Raw genomic sequence first — 7455 nt, 5'->3', positions numbered from 1 at the left:
ATACACCGGGACATGTCAGCGCAACGCAGCACGCGAGAAAAGTCAGCACCTCCTGTAGAGTGTGTGGCAATTGTGCTGCTGCGAACCAGAAACAGCACCCTGGCAACTATACTACGCGTCTCACAACGATGGCGTTATGAATAGTGCCGCCAGTGGCGTACCAGGCGTCGCACCTCGATGATGCATGATACGAGACCGACGGAAAGCCGCCGGCGTTTCTCAGCGCCCGATCATAGGATTAGATAGTTTTACAGCTTGATGTTCACTGCCTGTTCCGCTCTGATCAGCATATGGACACAGTTGTCGAGCAGGAAGGCTAGTGCATGTACGCAAAGTGCTGCCCCTGCTCGTCGGCCACGATGCGCTCACTTGGCTTAGCAGTTTTTGCAGCCAAGCGCATTGCGCGAAGCTCGTCTCTGGAGACCACTAGAATTGTGCGTGTGCGCCGTCAAAACTGTGACAGCGTGAGGGCGGCATGAACCAGCCTCGAGTGACCGTTTAATTGCCATCTCATTTAAACCTCAGTAACTTGGTCAGTGCAACTCAGTGCAGCCTAACTAAAGCAGAATGTTTCAGACTGGTTTGGCGTACGTTTCAGGACCGTAGGTTGACCCAGCTGTGATACCTAATATCCCATGCATGAATCCAGAAAAAAAATGTATCGCAAAACCAAATTGGCCTCTTCATGTAGAATAAACGTCGTTTCTATTAAAGCTGTGCACGGGCCGCAATTCTCAGCCCGCGCTCGGCCCGGGCCCTGCACTACCACAGGCGACCCGGTCCGGCCCAACTCGAAAGAAGCCCGAGTTCGCCCGGACCGGCCCGGCTCGGCCTTAGGCCGAGTTCATGTAGAAGGGGCTCCCCTAGCACACCTTTAATGAGGGATATTTTCGGTGGACGGCCCCCGCCATTGTTGCTCGCAACTAGCATGGCCGGACTGGAGGAGCGGCGGCGGTGCGCGCTTTCCGCTTCTCGCGCCCGGCCGTGCAACTAGCTACTTGCTCCGACCGGGAAGACGAACAAGATATAAGGCAAGCGCTTCCGGGTGCGCGTCTTCGGAGCTTTGTGAAGCCTCTTCCTGAGAATGCCGCAAAACACCCGATCGTCCCCTTTTTTGGGTGCCGACAGCGGCGAGTTGAAAAAGTTCACTCGTTTCTAAGGTGCTGCTGAAAGAAAACAGTGACCTTTCTAGCATGGGTAGTGACGACGTGTGCTTCCTGTCGACTTCCGTCAACGACCAGTCTTCAAGCAATACCACTGCCCATTGGAAAAGCCCCCTATACGCCGCCGCTTCGCTAATTTGTATGTGTGGCAAAGGCGACCCCGCGTGCGCCGTACACAGACTTATCGTCGCTTCCCATACGCTTCCCTTCTCAGCCTTTTTACTGGGAGGCGCCTGCAAGCGGCGGCTTTTCCAAAGCGTCGGTACTTGGTAGAACCTAAAACGCATTCCGAGCCTCCGCTAGTTTTCGTTTGCCTTTTCTTAGCGTTTGTACCTTTCTCCCGTCCCTGTAGATTCCATTTTTGATGAATAAATACATTGCACTTCCTGCTGTACCTACATGCGAGACGACAAGCATACTTCCGCATAAGGTACGCAGTCGAGATCGGGGAGCCCGACCGGTCCGTCCGAGACATAGAAAGCCTGGCCCGGGCTCGGCCCAAACCCGAGTAAGAGAATCTCCAAATGGCCCTAGTCCGGCCCGCGGGCCGGGACGGGTCCGAGATTTCGGGCCGGCCCGAGCTCGTGCACAGCTCTAGTTTCTATATTCACTTCGACTAAACTGGAAGCGCCTGCATGAAGTCAGTGACAGGGGGACATTTTTGAAAACTGCGCAGTTAAAGACGGAACAAGCGTAAGAAGTTTGAAAAGGACGGGCACGGACTGAGAACTGGATCTATTGAAAGAAGACAAAGAGACAGTCCGTGTTGCTTTCTTGACCCTTTTCACGGTGATCCCGTGGGCACTGCCATGTTTGATCATGTGGTGACGCGTGCATTGCTTGCCTCAGCTGCCTCCGTTGCCCCTGCGTTTACAATGGATGTGCATGATGCCGGTGTGGCTCTGCAAACCTCTGTTTCGGCAGATATCATAGAAAGTGACTGAATGGACGACATGCGAAACTTTGGCTACGGCTTCAAAGGACATGTAAGCGCTTTCAGAGCTCATTACGTTTGGTCCAAACGGCGTGAGCAGCGTATACGGTGCTTGGAATAAAAGCGGAGTTAAAAATGCATTCCAAGCTATCCTAACTTTCAGCTTACGAATGGAATCAGTATCAGCATTTTTATACGTTCGTTCTTAGCACACACTTATAAACAGCGGCTTGTCACGTTTCACACCCAGTAAAGTTTCCGAGGTGGTCACTACCCGATCGTTCTTCTGCCTGATGGTTCGCGGGTGTGCTAAGATGTAATAGATTTGTTCTTACTGGGCACAAGACTTGTAACGTAGATGTTCTGTACGTTGTAATAGCCTGTAGCAAATACGTATTATCGCTAGTCACTCGCTTACTGTGTGGACCGTCAAGAAACGTTCAGCTTCGAACATTAGTGTGCAGTCGGTGCAATCGCCGTCACCCATGCTTCGGCACATTGATTCAAGTGAGTGACCGTTGTCTTATTCTTGATACATTGCCGATAGAGTGGGCGTAAGATTGCGTGTGAGTTAGTGTAGATGTGATCTTACCTAGATGATAAATAACCTGCTACTTCATTTGCAGCAAGATGTCTTGGGTCGATAAGCGGGGGCGAAATCCATGCACATGTTTTCTTCCATGTATGGAGTTTGTCTGTTAACACGTTCACTGCGTAGCCCGTTATCATAGTTTTGATTTCTGTGCGTTGTGGCCCACTGGTGGGCCACCTGATGCTTTCCGCGGGTGCGGCGTGACACACCGGTGGGGCACACTTCTGAGGCTGTTTTTTCCGCCTGCTGAAAGATGGCTCTACTGGCATGTTCGGTTGCAGCTTGCGCAGGCTACTTCAATCATGCATGCTAGCGCAGAAAATCATCACGTGGTTCACTTGGCCCGTGCATTTCCAGGAAGTTGCTTCCCCTGGGGCCGCATTTTATAAGAATCCATTGTCCATTTTCCGCTCCATTTCGCGTGACGTAAGCCTGACGGAATCATCAGACGAAAGCAGCAGTCGACCAATCACAGAAATGAAAAGCAGCAGACACCTGCGTTGACGATAGCATTCGCCATTCGTTGCGGGCTGTGGTTCGATATGGGCTGCAAGGTGCATCCAATAGTGAGGTCCGGTCGCCAATGAGCCATTAGTCAGGTCACTTCCCACGGACGTTTGAACGGCATGGCTATGTCATCAAACAATAATGACCTGCCGTCAAGGACCAAACGGACCGTAAAAACAAAATGGACAATGGATTTTTGTAGCATACGGCATCTGGAGAACGGGCCGTTTATCCAACCACTGCAGCACCTTTACGCCGTTGTGGGATTCAAGACCAACGACTTCCCCCATTTTTACTACTTCTTCGGCATGCCCCATGCCCGCTATGGCATTAGATTTTCCGGCATATATTTGCATTTTCAATGTATAACCCTCCTTCGTGCAGGCCTTCTATAGATTGGCTCCATATTTGTGGGTTTTACCAGGGATGTATTGCCTAAAGGCGAGGTGCCCACGCCACGGAATCATCGTTTCGTCAATGACAATCTGTTTGCCTGGCTCCAACACTGAGCATAAATTGCGATTCATTTTTTCCATCAAGTGTCGAATACGATAGAGACGACCCTGCTGTGCGCTGGGTTCCTCGTTATCTGCGAAATGCCAGAACCTTAGTAGCAGCAGAAACCGGTCGCGGGCCATGTTCTGGCGAATGCAGTTTACGCCGTACAGATCACTTCTTGCCCAATAGTGCTGCAGATTAGGAAGCCTTACTAGACCCATGCAGATCAGTAGACCAATGAACACTTTCATTATTTGCACGTTTGTCTCAGTCCATTTCATCACGCGCGATTTCTCTTGTAGGACGTTCGAGTCTATGTACCTATTTGTCTCATGACGATCATGTCCCAAATGTCATCAGTCAAAAAAAGAGAAAACAAGCTGAGAGCATCGTTGCTAGTCGGGAGGCTGATCAGCACAGGAGGGCTCGAATACGACATCGCTCCAACTCTAGTCGTTATCGCATTCCAGCTTTCGGCAGGTAATGCAGCCTGAACATCACTACTTTCCGAATCCTCAGATACCGCTTCACCGCAAACACTTGACTCACCATCCCACAGTTCAGAATTTTCCAATAACTGCTCAAGGCTGTCATCGTCGCTGTTTGAACACTCAACGTTCGCTGGAGCAGAAGTTGTGTCGCACGAAGTGGATGGCTACGTATTTGGGCTACCGTGCGTCCCGGCAGATCCGCTTCCACCGCAGGGTCTTTTCTTCTGGTTTTCTGTACCTCCGTCGAATTTTTGACAGTCCACGATTTTTGAATGCTCGTAAAAAATGGAAAGCACAAGGAAGTGGACCACTAGGCTTGGCACTGAGAGTAAGCCAAGTTATTGCGAAGAGGACGGACTAATTCTTCAGCTGAGCTCTTGAACACATTGTGAGCGCTTTTCAAAAGTACGTTACGCATATGGAAAGCGCCCGAACAAAAGGCTGGAGCGGATAGCTGGAACATTTTCTGCACCGCTTCCTGATAGCCATCAGCTTTATCATCAGACACATTGCAAGCGCCAATGTCAATAAATATAGGCGCGCTTTATGTCTCTACCGCCATCTGTGATATCATAGTGAAAACGCATTTTCATGCATTTGTGGAAGCATATCATTGCCGCACTGCGATAAACGCCTCGTTGTTTGCGCCAGCATGGCTGGACTGCGTTGCGTGACCCACTGGTGGGCCAAGACGCAGTGAACGTGTTAAAGACTATATGATCGTACAGCTTGCCTAAGCATGGTATTAGGGATATGGGTTGCATGTTTCCTATGCCCAGTGGCTTGTTTGGCTTCGGGACCATAACTTCCGCGTGTTTCAATATTGCAGAAATTGTTCCACTTGCCCAGATTTCGTTGATTGTCTTTAAGAGGTGTTTTGCCGCATTCTTGCTTAGGTTGCGAAATATTTTGTTTATGTGGTCTCTACCTGGGGATGTGTTTCGATTGAGTTTTCCCAGTGCCGCTTCCATTTCTGCTTTTGTGAATGGGCGATCGAGTTCTTCATTTACGTTGCCTGTGTAATCCAGGTGCATTTCAGAAGTTAATGTGCCTCTTTCAGCTTCTTCATAAGTTCTTGCAAGATTTTGTCTTCTGAGCCTCCGTAATTATGGAGGAGCTTCGTCAGGCTCTTTCTTGACTTACTTTTTGATTTCGTAGTGTTTAACAGTGACTTGAGGATGTTCCATGTCTTGCGGTTGCTTACACTTCCCTGAAAGTCTGTCGCACATCTGGTTCCAGTTTTGCCTTTATAAATGGTCGGCGTATTCTTCGACTTGCTTGGTCAGCTGCGCGATGCGTTTTTTTGAAGACTCTATTCCGTGCGTGTGCGTGCGTGCGTGCGTGTGTGTGTGTGCGTGTGCGTGTGCGTGTGCGTGTGTGTGTGTGTGTGTGTGTGTGTGTGTGTGTGTGTGTGTGTGTGTGTGTGTGTGTGTGTGTGTGTGTGTGTGTGTGTGTGTTTAATCTATGGCTAAAGCTTCTATGAGCTTCCCACAGGTGGAGCAGGTGGGGGTCCACTGCGGGATTTCCGTGCTCCAATTGAATTTATTTAGAGTACTTCTTTACCGTTTCCATGATAAATTTGGTCGATTCTTCTAGGTCTTCGGCAGTTTGTGTGGGGCTTCTTTTGAGAAAGCGGTCTAGTCCGTGAGTTTTGCCTTGTCAATTGTGAGGACTGCTCTCCTGTAAGCGACTTCCGTCTTTACCGGGTGGTGGTCGCTTCCCAGTGTTTCTTCGAGTCTTGTCCACTCCACCTCGGGTATTCCCGCTGTGAAGGTTAGATCCGGGTTGCCGTCTCTTGATACACTGTTTCCAATTCTTGTAGGGGTGTGCGGGTCATTCCATAACGTTAGCTCATGGTATTGCGCCTTGTCGTGGACATTCGTTCCTTTCTTGTAGGGGTGTGCGGGTCATTCCATAACGTTAGCTGATGATATTGCGCAGTGTCGCGGACATTCGTTCTTTTCTCGTCCGTCTTATGATAGCCCCAAGCCGTGTCGTAGGCATTATAGTCCCCCAACATCACGAACCCGTGCCCTCTCGCATATCAGGCCTCTCGGTGTACTGGGGATGCCGCTATCCGTAGCGGCCAAGAGAATGCGCGAGAAGTCTGAGTCCGAGTATATGGACCAAGACAGCTGTGACTTCTGCTGCTACTGCTGTTTCAATCGCTGATTCCTCACATACAAGGGGAGGGGGAGCCGATTTCAGCTTTCTCTTGCAGTCTTTTCCCGCAGTTTTGTGAGGGACGTTGCAGATCTTGCATATGGGATTGCATTGATGCTCAGCTGATTGGTTAACTTTGCAGAACTTTTGATCGAAATTTTGTTTTGGTTGCGGACAGAGATCCTGCCTGTGTCCCAGGTCTCCCCAGGTTTTGCAATACTGTCGGTCTTCCGGCATGGTCGGCACGTAATTTGGGCTCCCTCTACTTTTATGTAGAATGGGACATGTGGGCAGTGAAAATAAATAATGGCTGAAGTCGAACTTCCAAGCATTCTGGCGCTGAGTATTTCGTATCCGTCTGCTTGCAGCATTTCCATCAGTTGTTCCGTTGTCAATTCTGGTATTGGGCCGTGCGTGACTGCCATTGACCCGTCTGTCAGGGTTTTGATGTAGCGGGTCAGGCTGTAGTCGTTTCCCTCCAAATGGATGGTCTTAATGTTTGGTAGGATTTCGAAAGCGACGTCGTCGTCGTCCGGGGTGTTCACGATGATATTTTGGCTCCATTGCCCTCGTGTTGTAACTTTTGTTCGGAATGCTTCGGGGTTCAGCTTGCTTGCCCTGGCTAAGGCAAAGGTAATTGCTACTGCTGACCACCTTGATAGTTGCATTCTGGGTTGGGGTCGATATATGACTTTTCGATCTTCTTCTGGCAGTGGTGGCGGCCTGTACTTCTTGTTCGCTGCGTCAATAGTGTGTTTCTTTGAGGCTTGCACGTTTATCTTTTCTGCTTGGCTTCCAAGTTGTTGATTCCTTGTCTGGCTTGCGGCAGCTCCAGGGGTTTCCTCCTTTGCCGGTTTTGTCCTCCTCCCTACTTTCTGCAGTATGTTCTGAGTCTCGATCGTTCGTCTAGTGTTTGCCTCGAAGGCTGTTTCCACATTCATTTCTTCCCTCGACTACTCGTTCCCTTCATGTGCATTTCATTCGATTATTGCATTCGTTTGCTCAGCCATCGTAACGTGGTGAGGACGAGCACGTGGGTCGCGAAGTACGAAGCTCAGGCACGAGGCGCGTGATTGAGGCGCAAGGCGCGTGGCCTCGGGGAACGAC

This window comes from Dermacentor variabilis, chromosome 2 (assembly GCF_050947875.1).
Source record: "Dermacentor variabilis isolate Ectoservices chromosome 2, ASM5094787v1, whole genome shotgun sequence".
NCBI lineage: Eukaryota > Metazoa > Arthropoda > Arachnida > Ixodida > Ixodidae > Dermacentor > Dermacentor variabilis.
Note: the sequence above shows the minus strand (reverse complement) of the source record.